Genomic DNA, 17,063 nt, shown 5'->3' with positions numbered 1-17,063 from the left:
TCAACACGATTGAGAGACCAGTGAGTGCTCACAGGGAAGTGGTCATCTAGCTGCTCCGTGTGGACTGCAGGACTCTGATTCTAATGTTACTGTTCAGAGTCAGGAGTGGACCTTGTAAATGATGACACTGCTGGAGTATTGATGTTGTTGTTGTTAACCAGATTAACTGGGCTGGAGGTGACTGATCTTACATTGCCACTTTCTAAACCTCAGGATGTCTCTCTGGGCAGTAAGTCTCCACAAACAGCAATGTGACAATGAACGGTATTATCTGTTTTGATTTAAATTGTGACTGTAGCACGGCTGCTTCACAGCACCAGGTACAAGGTTGGAGTCCAGCCTTGTCCAACGGCCTGTGTGGAGTCCCCACATTCTCCCCATGATAGTGTGGGTCCCCTCCAGGTACCCTGGTTTCCTCCCACAGTCCAAAGATGTGCAGGTTAGATGGATCAGTCGTGCTAAATTGTCCACAATATCCTGGATTGTGCAGACGAGGTGGATCAGCCACGGGAAATGCAGTGTTACAGTGATAGAGTGCTCTGGGTGTGATGTTCTTCGGATGCTCTCCTTCCACACTGTAGGGGTTCTATTCCATGATTGAGGATAAAGGCTACACAGCAAGGTGTCCTTGGAGAAGGGGCATGTGGTGTGCATCAATGCTCTCACTGCCTTTAAATAGAGGTGGGCACCGCAGGGGATATAGTGCTTTATCTCCACCACTGCCCCTTCCGAACAACTCTATTTTGATTTAGTCCCCTCTCACTCGGTCACTTGTCATGGTTTGCTTGGCCTGTAATGGGCTGTGTTTGGAAATATTCAATTGGTTACACAAATGGTTTACTGCTGGTGATGATATGTCTAGATTAGAGTAGTGCTGGAAAAGCACAGCAGGTCAGGCAGGATTCGAGGAGCCAGAAAATCAACGTTTTGGCAAAAGCCCTTTTCCAGCACCACTCTAATCTAGGCCCTGATTTCCAGCATCTGCAGTCCTCACTTTTGCACTGTTGGTGATTATATGTTAACAAAAAGCAAAATGGCATAATGATGATTTTGATGGTGGGAAGGCAGCTGTGATCACATTTCTGGGTCGGAGAAATGGGGAAAAAGAACGCTTCACAGCTCATAGAACGAGAACTGAAAAGCAGTTAAATCAAACCAAAGCTCAGGCAGGGAGGGAATATTTCCCTGGAGTTTGAGTAACTGGAAAGTGATGGTGTCCGGGAATAAACAGGATTTTGTTTTACAGGATGTTGAAAGCTTTAAAACTGTTATTTTCAGACAGTTTAGTTTATTTTCTTTAATTTTATTTGCTGTGCAAATACCTTTTACAACATTTTTAAGGCAAAATTTACAAACCCTGTGTGAAAGATAAATGTTAAATAAAATCCATCAAACCATTCCTCACTGAAAACTTGTGGAAGTGCAATCTACTGGAGAATCCCTGCCGACTTCTTTCTACCCGGGCTCCATGGCTATATACATACCAGGGAGATAGCAGCAGGAGGAGACGATTCAGCCTTTCAATCCTGCTCCACCATTCAATGGGAAACAGCTGACCATCCAGCTCAGTCTCCTGTCCCTGCTATGCTCCAATCCCTTTTTATGACTTTACCTCGAAGAACTATATCTAAGTCCTCCTTTGGCTTCACTGCCTTTGGTTCTAGTAATGTTGCGGTGTTACTGTGTGGGTGTAGGCAGGAGTAATGTGATGGTGCTGCCTCCTGGACGATGCACTCAGCACCCCTCATCATCCTGCAGTAACATCAACCGGGTTTCAGCAACTAGAGATAGAAACCATTCCCAGGATATGGGCATAACTGGCTCAGCCAGCATTTATACCCCATCTCTAGGTACCCTTAAGAAGATGGTAGTGAGCTGCTGTCTTGAACCATTCACAGTCCATTTGGTGCAGACAGACCGATAATGCTGGGAGGGAGAGTGTTGTAGGATTTTGGCCGAGTGATTCTCCATCTTTGGTTCTTCAAATTCTGGTTAACTTTATCACGATCTGCACATGATTTTGAGATTTCAGTCTGCAAATCTTCACCATCTAGCACCCTGTATAAAGGAATATGTACAGATTAGAAATTCAGAACAGACAATTCTAGTTTCTCTGGAATATCTTTTTCCCCTTTCTTCCCCCAAAGCTGCAACCCTGCAGCCCACTTACTCTCTCCCACCATTCTGACTCTGCTGCCCCCTAATGTACACCCTCCCCATTCTCATGGAGTTGTTGATAAACAGATCTATGCCACCACTTCCCGTCCCTGGTTCGACTCTGCACCCTTTCTGGGTTCACTTCCTTTCCCTTCAGTTGCTGCAAGTCAATAATGTAACAGCAGAATGGAACAAAAAGAAACAGAAAGGGAGGTGGCAGATCCTGGACAGAAGAGGAACCTTCAGTCTGGGAGAATGGGTCAGATCCTTCTTTGTTCCCCATTAGTTGATTCCCACCATTACAATGAATTGGGGATGGAGAGTGGTCCTACATGGGTGTAGTGACACTTTGACCCCCCAACAGATCAATACTATAAGCAGATACATTCCTCCTCCAGCCATTCACAGTGTGAAATACTTTCCGCAAAGTATACTTACCCAACGTATATGCTCCAAAACCCGCCCACATTCTGTACATGTACAGTGCTGGGTTTCCCCACATACGTGTGGTGCCTGCCTCAGGGATTGTGGGAGTTGTAGTCCCCATGAAGCCACTGGAGCCCTGTCTCTGGAAAGTGATTGAAAAGTGTAGGCTGGAGGGTTGTGTGTCGGATCCCCATTCAGACACACAGAACATATGGACTGTAACTGGGTTCTAATGAGACATCTGCTTCTACAACCTGATTTTCTGATGTAAGGAATATAGATTCAGCCAACTGGGGCGTGGGGTGGTTAACAGGAGGAGCAGACTTTAAGCAGAGGTGGCTCAATGGTTAGCATTGCTGACTCACAGCGTCAGGGACCTGTATTTGATTCCAGCCTTAGGCGACTGTGTGGAGTTTACACGTTCTCCCCGTGTCTGTGCAAGTTTCCTCTGGCTGCTCCAGTTTAATTTCTCAGTCCAAAGATGTGCAGGTTAAGTGGATTGGCGATGCTAAATTCCCACATTGTCCATGCCTGTGCAGGTTAAGTTATTAACCATGGGAAATACAGGGAATGGGTGAGTCTGAATGGGATGCTCATTATAGGGTTGGTGTGGACTCCATGGACGAATACCCTGTCTCTGCACTGTAGGGATTCTATTCTATTCTCATGATGAAGAATGTACTTATCTCAATGTGCTGTGAATCTGGGGAATTCCTTATTCAAAATGCAGTGGATGCCAGGACAATGAGCAAATTTACTGAAGAGATACAGATGTTGAATTTGCAATGAGATGAAGGGTGAGAGACAGCAGGTGGGAAAATCCAGCTGAGACCGAGGTGAGCTCAATCATCATGGTATTAAATAGTGGAGTTGGTTCAAAGGGCTGCATTGCCTCTCCTGTGCCCAATACTTATCTTCTTACGGTAATAACTATAAAGCTGAACCCAAAACTCACCACCTTCACCAAAGGAGATTTTCGGAAAAAGCAGGATAGTCAGGTGGATTAGATAGCGAGGAAGCATGTGGGAGATAATGATTTTGCAATTTTAAACTGAGGTAAGTTAAAAATCACAACAACAGGTTATAGTCCACCAGGTTTAATTGGATCATGATGAAGGAGCGACGCTCCGAAATCTAGTGTGCTTCCAATTAAACCTGAGTGACTATAACCTGGCGTTGTGTGATTTTTTAAATTTTGTACAACCCAGTCCAACACCAGCATCTCCAAATCATGTGAACGGAGGGGAGACAGTGATGTATGGTTTTAGACTGTGTGGTACATTCACACCGTCCAGAATACTCTGTTGTGAATATCTATCCTGTACTTTATTACAAAGCCAAGATCTCTGACAATGAAAACCTAAACACCCAGGTAACATCGCCTCACCTCGTAATCTCATAAAAAGACTTGTGATAAGTCTGGTTGAATTTAGAATACAGTTGGAAAGCGGGAAGATTAAATCCAATCCCAACATCCTGTGCTTAAACAAAGGAGACTACAATACAATGGGGCAGGAGTTGTCTAATGTAGACTGGAAGCAAAGACTTTAGGGTGGGACAGTTGACAGACGGTGGAGGAATATCAAAGAATTTCTCAAACTGCTCAGCAAAAGAAAATATCAGTGAAAAGGAAGGACTGTAGGAAAAGGAGTAATCTGCCATGGGTGGCTAAGGAAATAAGGGAGTCTATCAAATTGAAATAGAAAGCATACAAATTGGCAAAGACCAAGGAGAAACTAGGAGATTAGAAAAACTTTAAAGATCAACAGAAAGCTAGATGGGATTGAGTAACTATCCAAGGACCAGAATAGCAGTTTACACTGCGAGAGGGGAACCTATTATGTGGGGAACATATGGCCTCTGTAATTGTTGAAGCACTTAACTGTTACCATAGAGATAATCCTGATCAAGTTAAAACTCACAGCACACTGCAAAAGCTTATAGTCCAACAGGTTTATTTGGAAGTACAACTTGGTGATGTGTGGTTTTTAACTTTGCCTACCCCAGTCCAACACCAGTTCTTCAACATCGGAATCCTGACAGACAGCCCCACTGAAACTGGAGTGCTTGTCAGATACCTGCCTTAGCCACAGGGGTGTGGGGGAGGGGCATGTGATTTAACCACAAAGTGTTGAGCTGAACTCGACTTTTTAACTGCCGTTGCCATGGAGATAATACTGAGAGACAACCTCCATTCAAAACCACAAAGGTATAAGAATGGGAGTGGCACACCGGACAGGCGGGGAGTTACCTGATGCTGCCTGGAGGTGTTCTGCATGTACACTATCCAGGTAACTGCCATGTTTCATCAATAAAGACTCAAAGAAGACCTCTCAGAGTTCTGTGCCTAGTTATTCCTATCCAGCAGGGTTTAGGAATATGAGTACACAGCAGTCAGTCTTCACAGTGGAGGATATGAAGAACATGCCAGTAATTGATAAGGAGACTGAGGAAGATGAGGACTAAGAAACAACCGTCATCACGAAAGCGTTAGAGCTGGGCAAGCTAATGGAGCTAAAGGTAGACAAGTCTCCTTGCTCAGCTGAAAAACATCCCAGGGTGCTACCAGAGATAGCGGGAGAAATAGTAAATATACTTGGAGTCAGTGTCCTACAGCAGAGACAGGCACTTTGGCCCAAACTGGCCCATGCCGACCAGAATGTCCATCCACACTAACCCCATTTCCCTGCACTTGGCCCATCTGCTTCTCACCCTTTGCTATCCATATATTTGTCCAAATGTCTTTTACATGTTGTTAATGTACCCACCTCAACCGCTTCCACGGGCAGCTCAGTCCATATACATACCACTCTCTGTGTAAAACAGTTGCCCCTCAGCTTCCCTTTCCATCTTTCTCCTATAACCTTAAACTGATGCCCTCCAGTCCTTGATTCCCTGGGCAAAAGACTGAGTGCATTCACCCTACCCAGGCCTCTCATTGTCTTATAGACTTCCAGAAAAGATCCCCCCCCCCCGTTTTCTCTGCTCTAAACAAAACAAATCCTTGCTTGTCCAACCTCTTCCTGTAAATCAGACACCTGAGCCCTGACAAAAATCCTTGTAAATTTCTTCTGCACTTTTTCCAGTTTAATAACTGAATCCTACATTACATTCATCACTTTTCCAGTATTTCCCCACGGTGTTGGAACCGACGTGACAACGCCAATGGATTACAAGCCATGATCGATAATGAACTCCTTTACAACAATCCCGTTTTCATCGTTTGTTCCATTGTGCAGGTATTGTTGTCTCTTTCTGGTTGCATGGTTAATTAAAACCTTTTCCTCATACAAAACAAATCTGTAACTTAATTGTTCCTGGGAAATGTGCCATGTTTTTCAGACTTTTAAAAACAAATGAAATCTCTCTCCACAGTCACCACGCTAACATGGACTTGTCTATGTCTCAGTATTTTTTTCCAGTCACAGTGATATTTGAAATATTCGCCCACGGACAGAATGCACACCTTTCCTGCCACATGAAAAGGCCAATGATATTCCGATCGGCACGGATCAAGTAACTATCAAAACTGAACATGAAATTCAATTTGAATTTCACATCGTCAAATCCACCATTTCAGTACCATACAGAGAAAACAAGATACCACCGTTAATACAGGATGGATCTTTATAAGACAATTATAGTATTAAATTGGAGTTTCCTTGTTGCCCCAAAGCTTTAAATCTCAGTCTCACAATTTCTCTCTCTTGTTAACTGAAGACCAAGCCAATCTCCTCACTCCTTTCCTCACCCAGTTCTCACACTCTCTCTCCTCTCCTTGAATTCAGCTTCCTATCTCCTGCCTGCAGGCTAAGAACCAAAAAAAAAAGGGTGGCACGATGGCACTGCTGCCCCACAGCACTAGGGTCCCAGGTTCGATTCCAGCCTCAGGTGACTGTCTGTGTGGAGTTTGCACATTCTCCCCGTGTCTGCGTGGGTTTCCTCCGGGTGCTCCGGTTTCCTCCCACAATCCAAAGATGCGCAGGTCAGGTGAATTGGCCATGGGAAATGGGTCTGGGTGGGTTACTCTTCCGACGGTCGGTGTGGACTGGTTGGGCTGAAGGGCCTGTTTCCACACTGTAGGAAATCCAATCTAATCAAGTCTATGACTCTGACTCAGAGCCTCCTGGGTGTTGGTGAATCCTCCTCCCACCTCAAAGGGTTTCCTTCCTGGTCAGACCCAAACTGATTTTTTTCCCCAATTGGAATCTCTTATTTATTTTCCCCACACCGACCCTCTGATTAGAACCATCCTGCACGCACTGGCCAAATCATATCTCGTTGAACTAAAATGAACCAAATTAGAACTTTAATTGCAGGCCCATCCTTGTTCCTTTCCATAACATTCCTGAATCTTCACATGAGTTCTGATAACTTTCTGCAAAATGCTCCCCCCACTGATACGCCGACCACTTGTCACGATACCAGGGCTGGGACCATTCCCCTGGGTTCTGTTCTCAGAGGGAGGAAGGGAGGGAGCAGCCAATGACAGATTAATCCCACACATCCACAGCCTCCCTCCCTGGAACTGACCCATACTGCACATATGCCAAAAATTGGCCAGCACTGCGCCCGTGCACTGGTTGCCCCTCCGACAGAGCATGCTCCAGATCACGCAGGAACCTGGGTGATTGACAGCGGTTGCTGCCCAATAGGGTGGAGGGGGCGGGGCTGGAAGACTGGAGTACTGGGACAATGGAATGGTAAACAATGAATGAAAATGGAGGACACTGGGGGATGGACAGGTCAGTGAGGGACAGGAGCAGTGCAGCAGCAGGAGGGGATCCTGGACAAACTGAGCAATGGGAGAGTCTGACAGAGAGAAACTACAGGAAGGTTCTGTTTGGAGGCTCAGGCAGGGACAGGTGGTAGCTTGGGCATGTTTTCCAATCAGCCTCTTCAAAGATGCTGTTACTCAACTTTGAACCCAAACCTCGTGGTTCAGAGGTAAGGACACTACCACCATTTCCTGGTGGGCTAGTGGAATGAAGGGAAGATTTTCTCAGTCTCACTCACATGGAAACTCCATGAGCTCCTCCCACTTACTGTCTACAGTGGGGATAGAGGAGACAGAGCAGACGGAAGGGAAATGAACTAACCGGCATTGGTGTTTTTAACAAGATTCAATACACAATAACTAACACAAAGCTGGTGTACGGGAACTTTATCCAGAATATTAACACGTATAATTGGGTGACGGTGACCCCAATGTACAGAGTTAAGTCGTGGATATTAATAACGGCTTTGTGTGTGAGAAATCACCTCTCATGAACATGAGTCAATTTTTTTTTGAAGATGTAACAAAGAGGATTGATGAGGGCAAAGCGGTGGAAACGACCTACATGGACATCAGTAAAGTGTTCAAGAAGGTGTCCCATGGGAGACTGGTTAGCAAGGTTAGATCTCACAGAAGACAGAGAGAACTAGCCATTTGGATACAAAACTGGATCAAAGTTAGAAGACGGAGGGTATTGGTGGAAGGTTGCTTTTCAGATTGGAGACCTGTGACCAGTGGAGTGTCACAAAGTATTGGTGCTGGATCCACTAATTTTCATAATTTATATAAATGATTTGGATGTGAATATAGGAAGTAATGTTAGTAAGATGACGCCAAAATTGCAGGTGTAGTGGACAGTGAAGAGGATTACCTCAGATTACAACATGATTTTGATAAGAGGGTCGAATGTGCTGAGGACTGGCCGATCGAGTTTAATAGAGATAAATGTGAGGTGCTGCATTTTGGAAAAGCAAATATTAGCAGGACCTTACACTTAATGGTAAGGTCCTCGGGAGTGCTCCTGAACAGAGACCTTGGATTGCAGGTTCATAGCTCCTTGAAAGCAATCACAGGTCGATAGATAGAGAAGAAGGCGTTTTGTATGCTTTCCTTTATTGGTCAGAACATTGAGTATAGGAGTTGGGAGATCATATTGCGGCTCTACAGGACATTGGTTAGGTCACTCTTGGAATATTGCAAGCAATTCTGGTCTCCTTCCTATCAAAACAATATTGTGAAACTTGAAAGGGTTCAGAAAAGAATTACAAACATGTTGCCAGGGTTGGAGGATTTGAGCTACAGGGAGAGGCTGAATACACTGTTTTCCCTGGAGCATTAGAGGCTGATGGGTGACCTCATAGAGGTTTATAAAATCAGTAGGGGCATGGATAGGGAAATACACAAGGTCTTTTCCCTGCGGTGGGGGAGGAGGCACGATGGGTGTGGGAGACCGAGGCGGTGGGAGAAACCGAGAGGCGAGGGAGACAGTTATTTTATAGATCTGCAACACAACCCTGTTCCTGTTTTCTCCCTGTCCCCTTCAATCTCTCTGAAGGACTCAGAACAAGTGCACAAACCCTGGAAAGTAGAGTTTCAAGGTGATCAAGTGCTGAAGATTGCATTTGGGACGCTGACCTTTATTGGTCTGTGCACTTATCAATAAATGGACCTGGGTTCAATTCCACTGTCCTGGATTCATGTCTGTGGCCTCTGACCCTGACTAGTGGATCCCCTGTCACTATAGCTCTGCCATTCTCCCTCCTCCCGTTCTGTGCAGCGGAGCTATCTGTGGTGTCATGAACCTGGCAGTTGATTTCCCCTGAGAGGCCACCCCACCTGTTCTCCCCTTATAGAATCCCAAGCGGTGCACAGTATCTGTATGAGAAGGGAATAACCGCTGGGGAGTCCTGCATTTCCTTCCTGATCCTTTTACTTGATCTGATGGTCACACATTCCCTTTGTGCCTGTGTAACCCTCACCACCTGCAGTGTGACTAACTCACTAACCATGCTGTCCATAACATTCTGAGTATTGCTGCACAGTGAGTCCACTCTCAGCTCCAGGTCTGAAAAACAGTTTCTCAGTAGCTACTGCCTGCACACACAGCCGGCAGAGACACTGGAAGCATCCCTTATGTCCCACATTGTGCAAGAGGTGCACACCACGGGTCTGAGGTGCCCTGTAACAACATCTCACTACATTCATCTAGTTACTCCCACTAAGAGAATTTAAATGAGTGAGCAACCTTCCTTCACTTCAAACATACCCATTGTAATAAAAGAAAATCTTTACTTAAGCTGATATGTCGTACTTTTAAAAACTTAAATACTCCGCAGGTATCACTGACAAATTGGCTATTCCCATTGGGACTGTGAATGTCTGAATGGCCTGAAGTAAAACTGAGTTTCAGCTTCACCTTCTCCCTGTCTCATCTCACTCTGTTTACACCCAACTCCAAAACACTCTCATTGATCCAAGCATCCCTCACAGTGCAGCCCTGTCATTTTCATTGTCTGCTCACACCTACACTGCCCTCAGCCTCCTGTACTGTTCCAATGCATCCCAATGGGAGCTCAGGAACAGCATCTCATCTCTCAATTCAGCCCTTTGTAACCCCAGAATCAAAATGGACTTCAGCAGTTTCTGAATGAACAGACAGTTGTCAGAATCTGGAACGTTCCACCTGAAATGGTTTTGGAATTTGAGTCCACAAGGAATTTCAATGTGAACTTTGCAGGGAATTGGAAGTAGGGAGTTTACACGTTAACATCATAAAGTGGATGATTGGGACTAAATCTGACAGTTCCTGCAAAGAGATGAGGTGTAATATGGATAAATCTGTGCTCTCTCTCAGGCCAATACCTCCTTCCACAGCTACTGGATCAAGAATTAAACACATACCCAAAGGGTGATCCAACCATGAACCTGAACATTGTTCTGCTTTTTGCTTGAAAAACATATTGAAAGTATTTGCCCACAGACAGAACAGACAATCCTTTCTCCTTTCACAGTTAAATGCCAATGATATTCAGATCGTGATGACTCTGTGGACTGTAGAAACTTGCATTTGAGGTCCCAGTCTCAATTATTCTCAATTAATATCCAATAAAATGAATTCACAAAACAAAGCTCATAGTCAGTGCAAGAGGAATAGTGAAGGCAAACACTTCTTTTGGTATGTATTGGACGCTCGTCTTCAAATTGCACCGCCCCCACCCAGGAAGAGGACACCTGCATGCTCCTTGCTGTCCCTTGGCCCCAGATAAAGATGGCGGCCATAACCCAGCACCTCTCACTGCCTGAGGCCCAAGCCATCTTCCACTTTACTGCAAACGTGGGACCAGGAGTTTCTAATTCAGCTTAACGACCTGCACAGAGTGTAACTAAACCCTCCCAGTCCACACTGATACATTTCATCTGGTTTCTGCTGCCACTGTCCCCTTTCCCGTTTCCTCCTCCTGCACACACAAAGGGCCATCACGAGTCCAGTGACCCTTCCTCAGAACCGATGGCAGCTGGGAAAATTAGAATCCCCACAGGAAACAGGCCCTTCGGCCCAACAATTCCACACCCATCCAGACCCATTCCCCTACCCTATTACTCACCATTTCCCCGGTATAATGCACATCCCTGAACACTATGGGAAATTTAGCTGGGCCAATTCTCCTAACCTGCACATCTTTGGACTACAGGAGATAGGGGTTAAAGAGTAAATAATAGGTGGGGACAGAGCCCAAAGAGAGATTGGAACATTTGGAAAGACAAAAGAGTGGATAACGATCCGGCTGGGAGGGCGGAAAGCTGTTAATGGAGGAGACAGGAACCTGGTAGCATCTCAGTAACGGTGGTGGAAATGGCGGCTGATGATCTACATTCTTTTGCAAAAAAGACCCGGAGCATGCAGTTGCCCCCCACTTTAACACACAAGGCTGTTCCCAGGCCAACATCTCTGTCTCATGCTTACTGCAGTGTTCCAGTGAAGCTTGATGCAAGCTGGCAGAACACTTCAGAACATACCAAATGGCCTCCGATTTCAAGGACTGCAATTTCGCATCCCGTGAATCTCCTCCACTTCCCACACAACTGCCCTTGGCACCCGCACCTCCAACTGCAACAAGGATGGAATCCCCCTAGTCCTCACCTTCCACCCACATACAATGCATCATCGTCTGCCATTTCCACCACCTACAATCAGACCTCACCACCAGAGATATATTTCCCTCCCCACCCCTTTCAGCATTCCAGAGACCATTCCCTCTGTCACTTCCTCATTAGATCCATGCTCCCAACCAAAGTATTCTCCACTCCCAGCATCTTCACTTGCCACCTGTGCCCACACCTCCCCCCTCACCTTCATCCAAGGCACCACAGGATCCTCTCATATCCAGCAGAGATTTTCCTGCACATCCAAACACCTCACCTTTTGTGTCCTTTGCTCTCGATGTGGTCTCCTCTACAGTGGGGAGTCAGGATGCCAACTTGTGGAATATTTCAGGGAACATGCACCAACCAAGCCCACCGCCCTGTGGCCAACCACTTCAGCTACCCCCCTCCGCCACCACGCTGCCAAGGACATGCAAATCCTGGGCGTCAGCCGCCCCCAAATCCGAGCCACCCGACGCCTGGTGGAAGAACCCCTCATCTTTCTCCTTGGGACTTTTCAACCACACAGCATCAAGGTTTCCTCATTTCCTCTCCCCCACCTTATCACTGATCCAACCTTCCAACTCAGTATTGGCCTCTTAAACTGTCCCACCTGTCCATCTTCCTTCCCAATTATCCATTCCACCCTCTCACCACTACCCCATCTACATCTACCTTGTCTCTTCCGAGCTCCCTTCCCCCCCCAACTCCCCCTCCCTATTTATCTCTCAGCCCGCTTCCCCCACTCCCACATTTCTGATTAAGTGCATATATGCCCAATATGTCGATTCTCCTGCTCCTTGGATGCTGCCTGAATTGCTGTGCTTTTCCAGCGGCACACTTTAAAGCAAGCTGGAAGAACAACACTTCATCTCCCTGCAGTCCTCTGACTTCAACATCGAATTCAATAATTTTAGGTCCTGAACTCTCCCACGTTCTAGTTTCTTTGCCCCCTACCTCACATACCAGGCCTTGTTATTACATAGCCTGCTATTACACACTACCTATGGATAACCACTAACAGTCCCCATAAACAGCTATTTACCCTCCCCCAGCCAGGTTGACATCCACTCCTTTGTCCAACTGCTCCTCTCTCTCTCTCTTTGGACTCTAACCCCACCAATCATTTACTCCTTAATCCCTACCTTCTGCATATAAACAAATAGTTTTTTCTCAGTAATATCAGTACCTGAGGAAGCGTCACCGGATCCAAATGCAAACTGATTTCTCTTCACAAATGCTGTCAGATCTGCGGAGCTTTTCCAGTAACTTCTGGTTGTTGTGCGTGATTTACAGCATCTGCAGTTCTTTTGGTTTTAATTTACCCCGAGTATTTTTTCAGGTCTAGCAGACTGAAATCGTGTTTATCAACCCTCCCAGTCCACACTAACTCCATCTCTCTCCCAGTCCCTTTGCACTCACTGAGACCCCTCCCCCCTCACAGTGACACTGCGCCTGCAAAGCCCATGGTCAGGTGTTGGCCCGCTGGACCCACCCCTCATTCACTTCTATTGGCTGGAGGATCACGCGAACTGTCCTATTGGTCTGAAGCTGTGTCAATCAGCCAGGCTCCATTGTGACATAAGTGGTGGGATCCTCCCAGGTGCATCAGAGGTTGAGGGGTGACCTCAAAGGTTTATTAAATCATGAGGGGCATGGATAAGATAAATAGACAAGGTCTCTTCCCTGGGGTGGAGGAGTCCAGAGCGAGAGGGCATAGGTTCAAGATGAGAAGGGAAAGACTTAAAATGGATCTGAGGGGCAATTTCTTTCACAGTGGAGTTGGTGCGTGGATGGAACCTTCTCTCGGGAAGTGGAGGAGGTTGGTACAATTATACTATTTGGCATCTGGATGGGTATATGAATAGTAAGGGAGTAGAGGGATATGTGCCAAGTGTTGGCAAATGGGACTAGATTAGGTTACGATATCTGGTCGGCATAGACCAGTTTAACCAAAGAGTGTGTTTTCATGCTGTACATGTCTATGGCTCTGCCCTGTGATGAGCTTCATCATTCACAGTGAATGGGACAGTATCTCAGAGAACAGGGGCTGGGGGCTATTCAGCCCAATGGGGCTGTACACTCTCCCTCTGGAGATGGTGCCAGTCAGTCCCAACTCACCATCCATTTGGACATAGCCCTCCAAATCTTTCCTTTTAAAAGGAAAATTGCTAATTTGTTTTGACAATAACTACTGAATCTGCATCCAGCTGTCGATCAAACTGTTCCAGATGCTCAGAACTTACTGAGTAAAATAATCTTCACGTTTTAACCCTGCATTATTTGCCAGTTACCTGAAAGTAGTTCATAAAAATTGTGACAATGTTAATAATTTCTCATGCTGTCTCTCTGTAAATTAAATTTCCTGGAAACAATTCTGCTCCTCGTTGAAATCACTGCTTAACCTTCTCAGCTCCAAGGAGAATTTTCTGACCTTCTGCTAACTCTCCATAAAAGAGAAACCGATCTTAATTTTAATTTATTAATGTCATAGAAATGTACAGCACAGAAACTGACCCCTTGATCCAACTTGTCCATGTCCACCAGATATCCTAAATTAATCTCATCCCATTTGCCAGGACTTGGCTCATATCCTTCTCAAACTTGCCTGATCACATATCCAATGAGATGCCTTTTAAATGTTGCAATTGTACCAGCCTCCACATTTTCTCTGGCAGCTCATTCCGTACACATACCATGTTCAGCTTGAAAACATTGCCCCTCACATCCCTTTTAAATCTTTTCCCTCACAACTTAAGCCTGTGCTCTCTGGTTTTGGACCCACCTAACGTGGGAAAAATACCCTTGCTGTTCACCCTCACCATGTCCCTCACGAGTGTATCAACCACTGAGGTCACCTCTCAGCATGCGATGCCCCAGGGAAAACAGCCCCAGCCAATTCAGCCTCTCCATATATCTTAAACTCTCAACCCTGGCAACATCTTTGTGCATCTTTTATGAATCCTTTCAAGTTTCACAACATCATTCCTATAGCGGGGAGACCAGGACGGAAAGCATAATTCGAGAAGTAGCTGAATCAATGCCCTGGACAGCCCCAAAATAATATCGCAACTCCTATACTCAATACAAAACACCTTCTTCACTAGCCTACCTAAGATTCCACTTTCAAGGAAGTGTGAACGTGCATTCCAAGGTCTCTTTGTTCAGCAACACTCCCCAGGACCTCCTCATTAAGTGTACAAGCCCTGCTCTGATTTGCTTTTCCAAAATGCAGAACCTCATATTTATCTAAATTAAACCCATCTGCCACCCCTTAGCCCATTTGATTGAAGTCCCAATGTACTGAGGTAAACTTCTTCACTGTCCATTACACCTCCAATTTTGGTGTCTAGTGTAAACCTACTAACCATACCTCATATATTCACATAGAAACCATTGATATAAATGACAAAAAGCAGTGGACCCAGCACCCATCCTGACAGCATATTTCTCACACAGTTGTTGGGTTGGGTAAGTTGTTGGTATGGACGGTACGGACTGAAGGGTCTGTTTCCATGTTATACATCTCTATGACCTTCTAGACAATTCTGTATCTAAATAGCTAGTCCTCCCTGTATTCTACCATCGCAAACTTGCTAACCGGTCTGTTATGTAGAACCTTGTGTCTTCCTGGAGTCCAAGTCAGTGACTTCCATATACAAAGCCATGCTGCCTTTCCCTCATCACTTCTTGCCTTTCCAATTACATGTAAATCATGTCTCCGAGAATCACATCCAACAACGTCTCTGCCACTGATTTTAGGCTCACTGGTCTATTGCTCCCTCGCCTTTCCTTCCCATCTTTCTCAAATAATTGCGCCCATCTTCCAGCACCTCACGTGTGACTATCAATGACACAAATATCTCAGCAAGGGGTCCAGCAAATACTTCCCTAGATTCCCACAAAGTTCTGGGTTACACCTGAGCAGGTCCCAGGGATTTATCCACCTTGCTACCGTTTAAGACGTCCAGTACCCCCTCCTCTGTAATATGGACACTTATCACGTTATCACTATTTATTTCTCCAAACACTCTAGCTGCCACATCCTCGTTCAGTAAAAGAATCTCATATAGAATCTCTCCCACCTCCTGCGGTTCCACAGACAGCCTTGATGATTTTTGCGGGTCCTATTCTCTGCCTGGTTACTCGTTTGTCCTTAGTGTATTTGTACAATCACTTTGGATTCTCCTTAAACCTATTTCCTAAAAGCTATCTCATATCCCATTTTTGCCCTTGTCGTTTACCTCGAGTATACTCCTACTGCCCCTACACTTCTCTAGGGAGTCACACAAACCCAGCTGTATGTACCTGCCATATCCCTCCTTCATTTTCTTGACCAGGCCTTCAACTTCTCTCGACAGGCAGTATTCTCTACTCCTACTAGCATTGGCTTTAACAGGAACATACTGTCTATGTACTCTCATCGTCGCAGGCCTATGGAGGCAATGGCAAATGAGGATATAGAAGCAATCATTCTCAGTAAAGAGTTTATGTTGGGAAAGATAACAGCCTAAAGGTAGATGGATCTCCTGGCCCTGATGGAATGCATCCCAGGGAAAAAAAAAAAGAAATGGCGGGGGGTGGGGTGGGGGGGGGCGTGGAATAGCTAATACAACTCGTAATAATTCACTAAAAATTGTTGGATTCTGGGATGGTTTCGACAGAATGGAAGCTGCCAATGTGGTGCCACTATTTTTCAAAAAGGACCCGTTAGCGTAACTTCTTTAGTGGAGAAAATGCGTGAATCTCTCAAGGAAGTAGTGGTGAGATATCTGGGTAGAAATTGTCTCATTGAGCAGACACAGCATGGATTCATGAAAGGCAGGTCATGTACAACGCATTTACTGAAATTATTTAAAGATACGACGAGCGTGTTGGACAAGGCGGACTCGGTGGATGTGGTGTATCTGGATTTCCAGAAGGTGTTCGTTAAGTTGCCACACAAAAGGCTGCTGAATAAGGTAAAGATGCATGGCATTGTGGGTAATTATCATTGATACAGGATCGGTTAACCAACAAAAAATAAATAATGGGGATAAATAGGTGTTTGGATTACTGTTGGCACTACAACTGTTTATAATTTACACAAGTGTTTTGGAGTTGAGGACCAAGTGTACGGTGTCAGAGTTCACATTTGATACAAAGATAAGGGAGAGCAATGTCTGCAGAGGCCACTGTCAGTCTGCACAGGGATACAGATAGGTTAAGTGAGTGGGTAAAGATCTGGTGGATGGAGGACAATGTTGGGAAATGTGAGGATATCCATTTTGGTTGGACTAACAGCAAACTGATGACGAAATGGTGAAAACTTGCAGCATGCTGCTGTGCAGAGGGAGCTGGGTGTCCTTGGGCATGAATCACAGGAAGTTGGTTTGCAGGTGCAGCAGGTAATTAAGACAGTGAAGGGAATATTGTCCTTCATTGCTAGAGGGATGGTTATGCTGCAGCTGTGCAGGGTGCTGGTGAGGCCACACCTGGATTACTGAGTACAGGTTTGGTCCCCTTACATTAGCAAGGATGTACTGGCACAGGAGGTTCACTAGCTTGGGTTGGGAGTTGA

This window comes from Chiloscyllium plagiosum, unplaced genomic scaffold (genome assembly GCF_037043375.1).
Source record: "Chiloscyllium plagiosum isolate Xiang-an unplaced genomic scaffold, Cpla_swu_hap1 HiC_scaffold_51, whole genome shotgun sequence".
Lineage (NCBI taxonomy): Eukaryota > Metazoa > Chordata > Chondrichthyes > Orectolobiformes > Hemiscylliidae > Chiloscyllium > Chiloscyllium plagiosum.
The sequence above is the reverse complement of the archived record's forward strand: the minus strand, read 5'-3'. Positions refer to the sequence as shown.